Source organism: Lissotriton vulgaris, chromosome 5, assembly GCF_964263255.1.
Source record: "Lissotriton vulgaris chromosome 5, aLisVul1.2, whole genome shotgun sequence".
Classification (NCBI taxonomy): Eukaryota; Metazoa; Chordata; class Amphibia; order Caudata; family Salamandridae; genus Lissotriton; species Lissotriton vulgaris.
This window is the reverse complement of record NC_141693.1, coordinates 849,822,260-849,836,364: the sequence shown is the minus strand read 5'-3', so window position 1 is coordinate 849,836,364 and position 14,105 is coordinate 849,822,260. Positions and strand designations below refer to the sequence as shown.

General features: G+C 43.8%; 1 protein-coding gene across 1 annotated transcript in view; it reads right to left on the bottom strand.

The window, feature by feature from the left end:
• The window catches only part of LOC147711687 (uncharacterized), an 86,915-nt gene extending 78,640 nt beyond the window's left edge, over positions 1-8,275 (bottom strand). Inside the window, exon 1 of the mRNA XM_086919518.1 lies at positions 8,162-8,275. The gene's annotated coding sequence lies outside the window, so the exon portion shown is untranslated. The remainder of the gene's footprint in view (positions 1-8,161) is intronic.
• Between the last annotated feature and the right edge of the window lie 5,830 nt (positions 8,276-14,105).

The window sequence follows — 14,105 nt, the reverse complement described above, 5'->3', positions numbered from 1 at the left end:
ATTCCGACTGCCAGAGGCCATGCAGAGTGCAGACTCATGCGCGGGAAGCCGTCTGAGGTGGTCGAGTCTGCGCAGACTCGATTACTGCTTCCCACCTGCCACACCCTTTCCCAACACGTCACAGGGAGGGGTCCCAACCCCACCCTGTAAGGAGTTGGGAAAGGGTGTGGTGACAAGCTCTCCACTCTCTGATTGACGTGGAGGGTTAGCGATCCCGGGCTTGTTTTCAAAACGCCCGGGGCTAACTTAACCTCCACGCCATCAGGGGGTGGAGACTGCGCTCACAGCTAGTTGTTTGCCGAGCTGATGACATCACAGCCTTCAGGGCTGTGAGGTTCTCAGCCGGCAAAAACACGAAGGCTAGGCTTCCTGAGTTCTCTGCAGCCCCGAGTTCGAGACTGGTATTAATGCCATTAAGTTATTGGAATTTTCGGCAGCTGATAAATGGGCATTTTTTGTAAATTACTATGAACTACATATTCAACAATGTAACAGGGGCGGAGCCCCGACGCCCTAATAGAGAAACCGCCACTGCTTACGGGGCATAAAGAAAGCGGTCGAAACATGTTGACTCGAGCAGTGGTAGGAGGGAAGTCTTGGGGAACCTCATTTTCTCACTAAGACATTTTCCCATCCTCTTTCATTTTTAATCCTGATAAGGGTACCACAATTGGTTCTAATAAAGTATTTCTTTCTATTGGCACCCCTAATCAGTTTTAACACACGTCCTTACTGCACTAATTTTCGTCACATTCACATCAGATCCACGAGGTGCTCCTTTGCACATTGTATCACTCATGTATGTTGCTCGTTGTACGTATTTACTGATTATGTTGTACGTCTTGTAACGTGGAATTTATTATTTTTCCCCCTCCATAATGCTCCGCCCTGGATGTGGCTACACCAGGGCGTTTGTAGCAGGCCCTATGATGAAGCATGTCACATACTTCGGTATGTGAGTGATGGCAGTTTTTTCAGACTTGGGATTTTCCCCTTGTAGTGTTGGTGCACTCTATATACTCATTTCGTATGTTAATACAGTTTACTTAGGGGGTTTGGGGTATTGGAGTATAAACTATTTTGGCCCTCTCCCCTTTTGCGTGTTGAATGGAGCATGAGCATTCCCATGCATCCACCCAAGGATTTTTATGCAATCCCTTATTTACTAAAACCAATAAACACGGGATAGAGCCAAAATTGTATGAGACTCTGACCATAGAGTACTGGGAGAAGTATGTTTATTTCTTCTCGATACTTCCTCTTTCTATGTCTGATGCATCCTGCATCACACATAGAGAGGGGAAGCTGCCTCTGAAAAAAGTTTTCGTACTGAATGTTCAAACACAATCCCGCCCATGAGGCAAGTATCCTTGCACCATGTTGCAAGGGTGCCTGCATTGGCACTTAGCAGCCTCAAGTGCACCAGCGCAGATAGAGAGCTGAGAGTGTCACATCTAAGTAGATATTGTGCTGCTCAGCTCTCTCCCATTCATGCAGCGCAGGTAAGCTACATGATGTAGAACATGCAGCCTATTTGGGAACATGAATCTCCATATTTAGTTCAAACACAACAGTTGCATGCTGTTTGTCATAGAATACCTAAGGATGTTACACCCAGCCTCTACCAGGTATTTTAGACTCCATACAAGGCAATAAAGCTCAACTCATAAGATGTACCTGAGAGTTAATTACAGATGGTCGATCACCCATTATGCATAATGTACATGAGACTCTATTTGTAGATGCAATACGCTTTCCGGGTGATGTACCATACCCCACCCACATGATGTCGACACTCAAAACAATTCAGAAAAGGGGGTGGTGATGAACAGAGTGTCTGAATTAAGCAGACCACTCCTACCCAGTCCAAAGATCAGGGCTTGATCCATCATCGTTATTTATCTCACTGCACCATCCCAGCTCAGAACCTGGCTATATGCAAATCAGTCTGTCCCTGGCCCAGTGCATCATGGGAACAGGGCAGACTAATCTACCAAGCCAATTCTTCACCAGAAAGGAGACAAGCTACCGGGGACCGGTTTCTGGCATTTCAGCCGTCTTCGGCCCGGCTTGCTTGAATCCTGATGGTGCAGTGAGAAAGGGACTCATGTCTGAGTATACCCTGCCACACCTATAGTGGCCAAAAACGATTCAGAAAAGGGGGTGGTGATGAACAGAGTGTCTGAATTAAGCAGACCACTCCTACCAAGTCCAAAGATCAGGGCTTGATCCATCATCGTTATTTATCGCACTGCACCATCCCAGCTCAGAACCTGGCTATATGCAAATCAGTCTGTCCCTGGCCCAGTGCATCATGGGAACAGGGCAGACTAATCTACCAAGCCAATTCTTCACCAGAAAGGAGACAAGCTACCGGGGACCGGTTTCTGGCATTTCAGCCGTCTTCGGCCCGGCTTGCTTGAATCCTGATGGTGCAGTGAGAAAGGGACTCATGTCTGAGTATACCCTGCCACACCTATAGTGGCCAAAAACGATTCAGAAAAGGGGGTGGTGATGAACAGAGTGTCTGAATTAAGCAGACCACTCCTACCCAGTCCAAAGATCAGGGCTTGATCCATCATCATTATTTATCTCACTGCACCATCCCAGCTCAGAACCTGGCTATATGCAAATCAGTCTGTCCCTGGCCCAGTGCATCATGGGAACAGGGCAGACTAATCTACCAAGCCAATTCTTCACCAGAAAGGAGACAAGCTACCGGGGACCGGTTTCTGGCATTTCAGCCGTCTTCGGCCCGGCTTGCTTGAATCCTGATGGTGCAGTGAGAAAGGGACTCATGTCTGAATATACCCTGCCACACCTATAGTGGCCAAAAACGATTCAGAAAAGGGGGTGGTGATGAACAGAGTGTCTGAATTAAGCAGACCACTCCTACCCAGTCCAAAGATCAGGGCTTGATCCATCATCGTTATTTATCTCACTGCACCATCCCAGCTCAGAACCTGGCTATATGCAAATCAGTCTGTCCCTGGCCCAGTGCATCATGGGAACAGGGCAGACTAATCTACCAAGCCAATTCTTCACCAGAAAGGAGACAAGCTACCGGGGACCGGTTTCTGGCATTTCAGCCGTCTTCGGCCCGGCTTGCTTGAATCCTGATGGTGCAGTGAGAAAGGGACTCATGTCTGAGTATACCCTGCCACACCTATAGTGGCCAAAAACGATTCAGAAAAGGGGGTGGTGATGAACAGAGTGTCTGAATTAAGCAGACCACTCCTACCCAGTCCAAAGATCAGGGCTTGATCCATCATCGTTATTTATCTCACTGCACCATCCCAGCTCAGAACCTGGCTATATGCAAATCAGTCTGTCCCTGGCCCAGTGCATCATGGGAACAGGGCAAACTAATCTACCAAGCCAATTCTTCACCAGAAAGGAGACAAGCTACCGGGGACCGGTTTCTGGCATTTCAGCCGTCTTCGGCCCGGCTTGCTTGAATCCTGATGGTGCAGTGAGAAAGGGACTCATGTCTGAGTATACCCTGCCGCACCTATAGTGGCCAAAAACGATTCAGAAAAAGGGGGGTGGTGATGAACAGAGTGTCTGAATTAAGCAGCCTCAAGTGCACCGGCACAGATAGAGAGCTGAGAGTGTCACATCTAAGTAGATATTGTGCTGCTCAGCTCTCTCCCATTCATGCAGCGCAGGTAAGCTACATGATGTAGAACATGCAGCCTATTTGGGAACATGAATCTCCATATTTAGTTCAAACACAACAGTTGCATGCTGTTTGTCATAGAATACCTAAGGATGTTACACCCAGCCTCTACCAGGTACTTTAGACTCCATACAAGGCAATAAAGCTCAACTCATAAGATGTACCTGAGAGTTAATTACAGATGGTCGATCACCCATTATGCATAATGTACATGAGACTCTATTTGTAGATGCAATACGCTTTCCGGGTGATGTACCATACCCCACCCACATGATGTCGACACTCAAAACACACAATGCACTTGACACTTCCTCTGAGGTCAATCTTCATGTCAAGAAACTATTTTCTTGAGACAGTGATTTAACCTCTTCCCTTCAATCATTATGGGACATCTATGTTTACCTCAGTTGCTCTTTGACTAAACAGGTTGCAGACAAATCGTTGACTTCAAAAATCAGAAAACTGGTTTCTGGTCCACGCTGAAACGACTACGACTCTACAGTCTTCAACTTAAGGAGTCACTCTGTGTAAGAGGCGCCTTCACCAAGGGAAAACTTTTTTGTGGTTTATATATACTATATATATATATATATTTAAAATGGAACGTGGTGGGATGGGAGCATCGGGTGCCTGCGGAAAGAGAGTGAACCTGAGAAGGCTGTGGAGGGCAGAAGATCAAGTTAGGAAGATAATGGACATTTATAGTCGAATGGAGCGCTGACTGCAAAAGAAAACAAAGGGCCTCATTTATGGAAACGGTAGCATGGCTACGTGAAAATAGCGTTGCAACAGTTTTCACTACGCCCTCCTTGCGACAGGATTGATGCGTCATGCCATATTTAATGTACAGCGCTCCATTTTGCAAGGAGTTACAGATCAGTATTTCTGATGTATCTGTAGGTGCAAAAGTGGCACATTGCTGGGGTGTGTCTGAAAACAGACACAACTCCAGCAACGTGTCCTCTCACATGGGGCAAGCCCCATGTGAAAGGCATGCCTCAGTCTTACCCGTGCTCTGAGGCAGGCTAGGGTATTGATGCAGTAGTTAAATACAATGGTGGTTCTGTTGGGTAAGACAAATCACTTTGACAATGCTAATAAATGCAAATTAAACGTTTAGAAACTCTCTGAAACACATATGCAATGAGAAAATAAATGCTCAAGTAATCTACTGAAAAACTTCATATTGACAAGTGATGATTTGATGCGATTTTATATCAGAATTCATTCATGTTACATCCAAATTAATTCATTCAATGATAAAATTGGATTCTCAAATAGACCGTGAAACACAAGTGAAAATTATGTGACAATTGGTGAAAAGTGCTCGGTGCATGAAGCAATGTACAGTGAAATCAAGTAATACATATATGCAATTATATACAAGGGTTAAATTGGCCAGAATCCATTTCACATCCAAGGAGTCATGGTGTTCATGTAATGGCTCCTGGAATTTCTGGACCACAGGTGAGCGTCGACGTTTCGACCCTGGTGCGCCCCAGTTGGTGGTCGCGGCGGGTCTTTTTCAAGACAGGAGTGTGGGGGTGGACAGTCTGAAATGTATAAAATTGCGTGTTTCAGAGAGGTTTATATAGTGTGCAGGACGTTGCACTTATAATGAGAAAGTGAGCAGTAGATACTCACATGCTAATCAGGAGGACAGGCCTCTGCCTGATGGGGTGCTGCACGGTCAAATCTAGGCGGTAAGGAAGGGGAGATCAAATCTTAGATACCAGCCCATAGTCACATTGTGTAAGTTCCTATTAAAGCCCAGGATGCAAGGGGGTGCGCGTGCCCTGGGGCTACAGACACTCCTTGTGGACGTGGTTCGTGTGCAACTGGATAGGATATTGATTCAGTAGCTTCTTAGAAGTGGCGCACTTAAATCTTATCGATTTCAATCTGCCACTTCTACGAGGTTTTTTGCAGGGTAACGCTCACCCTGCTTGCATAATAGTCGGCGCAGGTATAATGTGGTGCAGGGGTTTACAAAGTGAAGCATCTGCCTAGAGGCATCTATTTTTAAATATGGTGCAACATGGTGCTTTTTTTTACACCGCCGGTGCCTCACAAAAAGTGACGCACAAGTGGTACAAAAGTGTTGCAAAGCCTCATAAATAAGGCCCAAAATGTCTACTCAAGGCACTATTGGTATAACACAACTCATCCAGTCAGAGCATTGTGAGACCGAATGGGTCCTGAGAGGGATAACACATGACTACGGAGGAAAGCCACTGAATCAAGAGCAGTCGGACTGCTACTAAATATTTTAAAGACTATCACACCAGGGATACAGGAAAGTCAATAAACTAGCAGGAAATAAGCACTGCCTGCCTTGCATGAACATATTTGCCAGCCTACTTCAAATAAGTTTGTAAACTGCTGCCATCTTCAGATGGCATGTGATGCATTTGTGTGTATACCACGGTTTGATCCTAGCAGGGCCGACTTTAGGGCAGTGCGACTAGTGCGGCCCCACTGGGCGCTAACCTGGGAAGGGGGGCGCCAACATCATGGGAGAGATGCCGTGTTTAGCAATAACTTATGATTTAAAAACACCTGCTGCAGAGTTCCTTGTGCAGTTTTCTCCCAGCATTAAAAATGTCAAGATAACGCTTGTGGTTAATGTTCTTCCTAGAGAGAGAGAGCAGAGCGTTGTCTAGTGGCAGTTTGCACTTGCCATAAAGTAGCACAGAGGGTTAATATGCCTGCTGCAAAGAACGCGTATTGTGCAGATCACAGATCTGTTTTTTATGTGGATAACTGAGTGGATTGCTGCTTTTGTAACCGATTTATTACCGCAATTCATAAGATACAACTCTAATATAAAACAGTGACTCTTACAAACTGTCATCAAAAAGCTGCATGCAAATTGCATTAAAGAGTTAGGACCTTTTGTTTTCTCCGCAGTGTTTCATTATCTTTTGGGTAGATAACCATTCTTATTAGTAAAGTCAGCTTTACCAGTGCTTTGAAACAAATGAAATGCATGTGAGAGAGGGGCTATCGAGAGAAGAGGGGCACTTTTGCTGGGTGGTCATGAGGGACTCCGAGGTAGAAGTCTCGGGTAGGGGGGGGAGGGGGGGGGGGGGGGGGGGGTTGGCGCCAAAAAAGATGGTCACACCGGGCGCCACCAGTGCTAAAGCCAGCCCTGGATCCCAGAATCAGACATCCCTGCCCAAGAGGTGATGCTGCCTTGCGACGTCTACTCTCAGTCACCCAAAATCTAATATTTTTCTTCATTATATAGCGCCCCTCTGCAATACATTGGAACACGTTGGGCTGCCTTTATTGAGCGCTCTAAATATATGCCATCATTTTACTCTAATTCCTACTTGACAATTTTACTCTGGTGCCGCTGTTAGACCCCTTCGTTCTTCTAAGAAGTATAAAAAAAACTTTTTATGATTTGTGTATTTTACTACTAGAATATGAAAAAAGGTGTATCACTGACCACATCCATAGTGTACACCACAAAAAGAGTTGTCTGCACGTCCTTATGTAATATATGTTAAACCAAATGACGCCAGCCTTACCGACTCCAGAAGGATGACAAGCTGGGTTAGCTCCATGCAGGATTGAGACGGTAGCCTAGAGGTTACCAACATATCTCCTCAGGAGGCACTCCAAAGCAGGGCATTTTGACAGTCTTTTATCATTGAAAGTGTTTACCTTTCGCCAAGTACTAGAGAGTTCGAATTTGTCCTATCGGATTCTCTCAACTCTTTCCAGTGTTTCCCACCCAAGCTAGGCAGAGATGATAAACCTTCGTGGGTCGGGCAGCAAATTTCCCATTTAACCTAACCTCTCCCCCAGAGGCAATAGAATATATTGACACTTAACCTATGTAATAATCTTTGTGAATACGCATTCAATAAATGCAGGGGAAACTGATTCAGGCAAAAATACCTCCCAAAAGTACATTTATAATAGTCCATAAATGCAATAAGTTAAGAAATATTGCCCTGAGATGGCTTCCGATTTTTTATTTTATCTGTTGCAAGTGTTCTGGGTTCTCTTTCTGTTATTTTTCTGCAGTCCTTACCCCACAGTGTCAACGTTGATCGTATTACCGATTAGAGGGAAGAACAGTCTTTTTTCCTTATAACAAGTTTTGTAACACGTGTCCTAGAAAAAAAAGGTCAGATCCATCAAAAGTGTGAGATGAGCAAGAAATGCCCTTCTGCCTCTGGGGATCTTTCATCATCAGTTCTCAGGCAAAGCACGTGGATCTCCTCCTGTGCCAGACACAATCTTCCCACCGGACAGCTTATGAGCCGTCAAAGATGGAAGATGGATGTGCGTTGCGTCAACCTGAGTACAAATGAGTAAAGCTAAAACCACCGAGAGGACCTATTGATCCCCAAAAGACAAGACCTGGCACACAGTGACGGAAACCTCACTTGTCATTTCTCTTGTCCCCTGCTCAGGGGACGCGTCCCTGGCTTTGATAAAGCAGATAATAACATGATGATTGCTTACCTTCTAGGGCAGTGACACGCTAGAGAAAGACCCGCTTGCTCCAACAACAACTTGTCTGAAGTTTGTCCCGGGTGCTTTTGCTTTATGCGCCTGGTACTTATACAATACAGCCTGGGTCTCAACAGATTCGTTGGTAATGACCTTCGTCTTGCATCAGTTGCTATCGCTAATTAAATCTTTTAATAGTCAATTCATTTTAATCACTTTTCTTCTCTTACACAGCAGCACTGTTATGAGTCAGCTTGCTGGGGCATATACTGATATTGACCTGTTTATGAGAATTCCAATCTTAAACTGCATGCTGGAGAGAAGTCACTTCTCCAGGTATATTGACTTATGGACAACTGTCGAGGCATCATGTTCATCGGGCGCTCTCAAGGGCTTTGAGGTGTGTGATAAAATGCAGGCTACAAAAAGACATTAAGCACCCACCTATAACCTGGCTTGTAAAACATATGCCTACTCGACAGTAAAGTACATAGCCCAAGGGAATGTTTGTAATGGAAGTGCAACGACTGACATAAAACTGTCGAGTGGATAATGATAGCTAGTGCAATGTGCTAAGAGTGATATGCCGAGAGCCACTGGAATAATATTATTCTTCGGCTACAAAGTTTTCTGCGTAGTTATGGATTGACCCCACTTGCCACAAAAAAAAGATCAAACGTTACTTTAAAAAAGCTACTACTTGTGGTGCTGCCCAGTGGCAGAGCCTTGGCAAAGGTTCACTGGTCACCTTTCAGCTGCTAATTGCAGTATTCATATTCTAAAATGATACTAGTGAGGTGAACCTTTCACCCAGTTAATGTGTGTTAAAATGTCCAAACAATGGAATATTATGGCCACAGAAAATGTGATATGATGCTGCATAATTTGCCTTTCAAAGGGGTCTCAGACTTGCCACTTAGGGTCAGTGCACAGTCTCTACTGCCATGTCGACCTGTCAAGTTCATCCACTTGCCAGGCTCTAACCTTCCGTTTTATTACATGTGAGTCGCCCTAAGGTAGGCCCAAGGTACCCTTGTGGGCATGGTGCAGTGTATGTGAAAGGTAGGACATGTACTGGTGTGTGACATGTCCTGATAGTGTAATCCACTATGGAAAGGCTATAAAAGTGCATCTTTTAGTAAAGATGATTTTTATATTGTGTGTTTGGAAATACCCCTTTTAGAAAGTGGGTATTTTCTTGCTTAGCCATCCTGTGTGCCTCTGCTGGTCTGTGGATTGACTGTCTGTCTTTGGAGTGACAGGGGCTCGGTATGTGCATACTCTTCAGACAGCCACTGGGGGGGTTGAGGTGTGTTCTGCCTTTTCTGTATGAGTCAGGGCTGGGCTTAATAGACCTGGGTGGCATTTAGAGTAGTGGGAGGGGATTACCCGGCACCAGAATAGGACTGGTCTGCCTTAGACAATGCTGTCTCCACCTCCTGTCGGGAATCTGAGCCAGAGAGGACAGGGTTGGACTGGGCACAGAGCCTCTCTGCAACAACAAAACAAAGACAAATTCAGTATAAATATTGGGGCCCAGACCCCAGAACTTAAAATTACTTCTGAGCTCAAGAGGAACCTCTGCCAAGGGGAAGAGCTGGGAAAACTGAAGGAGAAGTACTGCCCCTTTGCTGTGTGCTGTGTGGGGTTGGCCTTCAGTGGCTGTTTCTGCCAAGGAGAGGACCAAGACTTTGCAGTGTGATGTGCATCCTGCTTGAAGAAGATCTCCAAAGACTTAGTTTAGAGCTTGCTTCCTGTTCTGACGTCTCAGGGAAACAAAGATGTCATCCCCTCTGCCTTCATGCACCAGGAACTGCTGTTTCAGCTGCCACAGAGGGAAAAAGCAACACCGACCCATTTTCACCACATACAAACCCTTGACAATGTTGTACCGTGACGACTCTGACCCTGTCACCGAGGCTGCTGCCTGCACCGGAGCTGATGACACCTCTCGTGACGCACTTCCTCGTCCCCACACCACAGCCCTGACCTCACTGGCACTGCTGCTTCCTCATCGCGAAACCAATACCTGACATGGGTGACCTCCCGAATCCATATCCCCCGCATCATCATAAGGAAGCGACGCTGCGCAGCTGCCCCAACGTCACCTTCCCAGCAACAGTAAGGAACCGACGCCTCACCTCCCCTGCATCACAGCAAGGAACAGACGCATCTTCCATGTGGTCATAGGGAACCGATGCCACCTGGCATCAACGAAGCATCACCTCACCTCACCGACACCGTGCACCGTCTTTGTTTTCATCGTTTACCAAGGTACTGTTCTTTGGGTTCCATGTGAACCCAGGCATGACTCCGTGCACCTCACAGTCGGCACCATACTTTGGGATTTGCAGCTGTCACACCATTGTAATAGCCCTAGGTGGAGCTATTTGTTGCTACAAGCTTTATTTTTGCGAACAACCTATTTTTGGTGATATCTTGATACTGTATGGTGGATTTTTGTCATTTTGGTCTTGTTTGGTTTAGATAAATATAACTTTTTTCTAAACTGGCATGATGTCCATTTGTAGTGTTGTCACTATGTTACTGTATGTCTGAATAAATGCTTCACACACTGCCTCTGAGATAAGCCTGTCTGCTCATGCCATGCTACAAAGGGGGTGAGCAGTGGTTGTCTAAGAGCGTAACTCCCTTACTCTGACTAGAAGCAAGGGTCCCTACTTGGACAAAAGTGCACACCATTGCCAACTAGAGACCCCCATTTCCTACAGTCCTCTATTGCAGCATCATTTTAGCAGCTTTGGTTAACGACTTAAAAAACAGGTACTTGAACTGAATTATTTCATGGCTTATATATAAATACTTCTGCCAGAACATCGGCAACTTTTAGCCTTTACACAGCTTGACTAAATATTTTAGACAGTTCAGTAAAATACTGTACTGTCTATTAAGAATACATATGAAGAAGACAAGCACTAAACTAATTAAAACACATGAACATAGCATCTCCCTTGTGCTAGCCAATTTCTTTTGAGAAAACCTGCTATCACAGGATGTTGGTTATGAAAGATTATCTGATAATAAGATTAGGTGGGGCCAAATCTCTATGCTGATGAATGTATACCTTTCCAGATTATTTCGGAGAAGTCTTTGGCATGGTGAGCCAATCACTATATGGGTGAACGTATTCCTCCTTCTAACTATGTTTATGCACTTCTGAAGGAAAGGTACTCCTTAGTTTTGGAACATCAAGAAAAGGACCAAGTCAAGTTTGTGGCATGTTAAATAAAAAGTTGTGATGCACAATTTAAGTAGGATTTCTGGGGAGGTTACTTCTAAGTGTAAGATTTTAGTCTACAAACTGCCATCCCAGTTCCAGGATATAGCTCCTAAGCAGAAGTGTTTGGAAAATCATCAAGAGAGGAACAATCTACATGTTACTGGCCTGCAGAAGGATTAGTAGTAGACGAGACCAAGAAGATTACAGTTGGTTGTTTAACCAAGCCTTTTTCTTTTGTTGTACAGAGGGTCTGGAAGCATGGTATGCATCATGTCCATCAATTCCCTTTTGCTAGAAAGATGTCTACTAAGGCGTAATTGACCCCCCAAGGTAGTTTAGATGGGCATTAAAAGCCTAGATCAAACCAAGTGTTGTGAAAATTAATACTAGATAAAATGTGACAAAATTATCAGAATCGTGGTAAAGTTATAATGGCCACCTAAAAAATACAATACAAAAAACTAAATCTCAACAATATACAAAATATCAGCATCCAGTATCCAGATTTCCTATGAACAATCTGAACAGTTCAACCACCCTAGGTGAATGTAATCACTGTGTGGCTTGTAATGTTGTGATGAATAATAAATAATAAAGGGCACAATTCTAAAACCAAAATTATTATTTCTACTGCAGTATTTGTAACCACCAGCTGTTTTCAGTCATCTAGATTTAGAAAAAAAACAATATAATGAATGTGACTTGTGTGAAAATGCAAAAAGAATTTACACATTATTACTACAGTTACAGTTTTCATATTGTTTATTTAGGCCCAGTTTTTCAAAGTTCGTGCATCATTCATACGCCACGCATGTCAACGCAAATCCCTAAGTTATATTTTTAAAGTGGCGCAGTGGTCGTTTTGTATTACTTTTCAGGTCTTTTGTGGTGTAGGATCTACGTAGCATTGCCTTGTGTGAAAACATTTTTAATGTATGCAGGGTAATCGGTACCACAAAAACCATTGCAATTCCAATGCAATGGTATTTTCATATGACATAAAGAGTAACACAAAAGTCAAATTCTGCCAGAAACCTATTTATGTCCCTAGCAATGTTGCACTTCCACCAGTAAGATGTATAGAAGCATCACACACTTCTTCAACAACAACAAAAACCTTTATGCCAGTCATCAATTGTCCCTAGGACACAGTGTTAGTCCTGTACATAAACATGTATCACATGCTTAAGACCTCTACACACCTATGACCAATTAGGAGTATAAACATTTTGTGAACACTTACACCCATTAGCAGCAAAGATTTTGTACATTATTAGGTAGAGAACTAGGATTATAGTTACCTGCCACTATGCAAAGTATAAAACAAACTAACACGCTCATCGGATGAAGTCATCAGTGATGCCATCAATTATGTCAATTGAGGTGTGATCAGTGATGTCATAAATGGTGTCACAGACCGTCACAAGTGATGTAATATGTGAGGCCATAAGTAGTGCATGGCAGGGGCATGGGTTACAGTTAGCTTTGATAGCTATGACTGGTGAATATCTGTGTTTTTTTAGATCAAAATGTTAAGTTGCCACCGATATGTTCACCTAACTATAAATTCACTTTTGCCTTTGTTTTTTTGTGAATTTCTAAGGTTTAAAAAAGAAAAGCAGATCTTTTTATCACACCTAACTATAATGTCAATCTAACCTTCGTGAATTTCTAGTTTTCTTTCACATAAAGTAATATTTTATTACTGTACATAAATCCAGCCCCTGCCACGCACTGCCTTTGGCCATGTTTGGCAGGTGTGTCGGTTGCAAGGCATGGCCCCCTCATGGTACGGTAGCCGGCATTGTTACTGCCTAGAGGGAGAAGCTGATTTTGCTTGCTCATTCTGGGCAGGAGCAATCTCGGTTTCACTGCCCGCAGGAGTGCAGTCAGAGAAACAGAAGTCTGCTCCCACCCAGCGAGAGCATGTTTAAATCTGCCAAACAGGTGTAAATCAATCTTACCATGTTTAAAGGAGAGAACATATGCACTTTAGCACTGAATAGCAATGGTAAAGTGACTAGAGTCCTAAAGCCAACAAAAGGAAGTTCAGAAAAATACAGAAGGAAGGCAAAAAGTTTGGGGATAACCCCGCAAAAAGGGCCAGGTCCAACATAATTTTTTATTTTGGGTGATTAAGGTTATGCTCTTCAGCCTTAGATAATGATCACATTTCAAATGCCAAAAAATGAAAATGAAAAGAAATGTAATGTGCTTTGAAGAAAACAAGGAATATAGCTGAAAGAACTTTTGACGTCTTCAATTCAAGATTTTAGTTCTTAGATCAGTCTGGATAGAGAATGCTTTGCACTCCATAGATGGTATGTTAAAAGATAGTTATACGTGTCACTCTGTTTAAAATGGGAACAATATTTATCACATTGAACTGAATATACATCTGATCTTCTAGAATCACAAAATCTAATTGATTCTCTGGGGAAAAGTATAAGGAGAAATTGGGGGCATATTATCAAGAACGGCGTTAAAAACTATCGCCGGTTTAGCAGCAGAAAACTGCCGCTAAAACGACGATAATAAGCTTAATAATATGCCCTTGAGAATTCCAATAGAAGTCCATGTTCTGGGTGAATAGCGAGGCTGGAAATTCAAAACAACTCAAGGGCCGGAACCCTCCAGAACCTCTCCTACTTCAAAGCTGGCACCAGGTATAAATAGTGGACACTCAGACCCAGCTCTGCAGTACACCGCTGAACC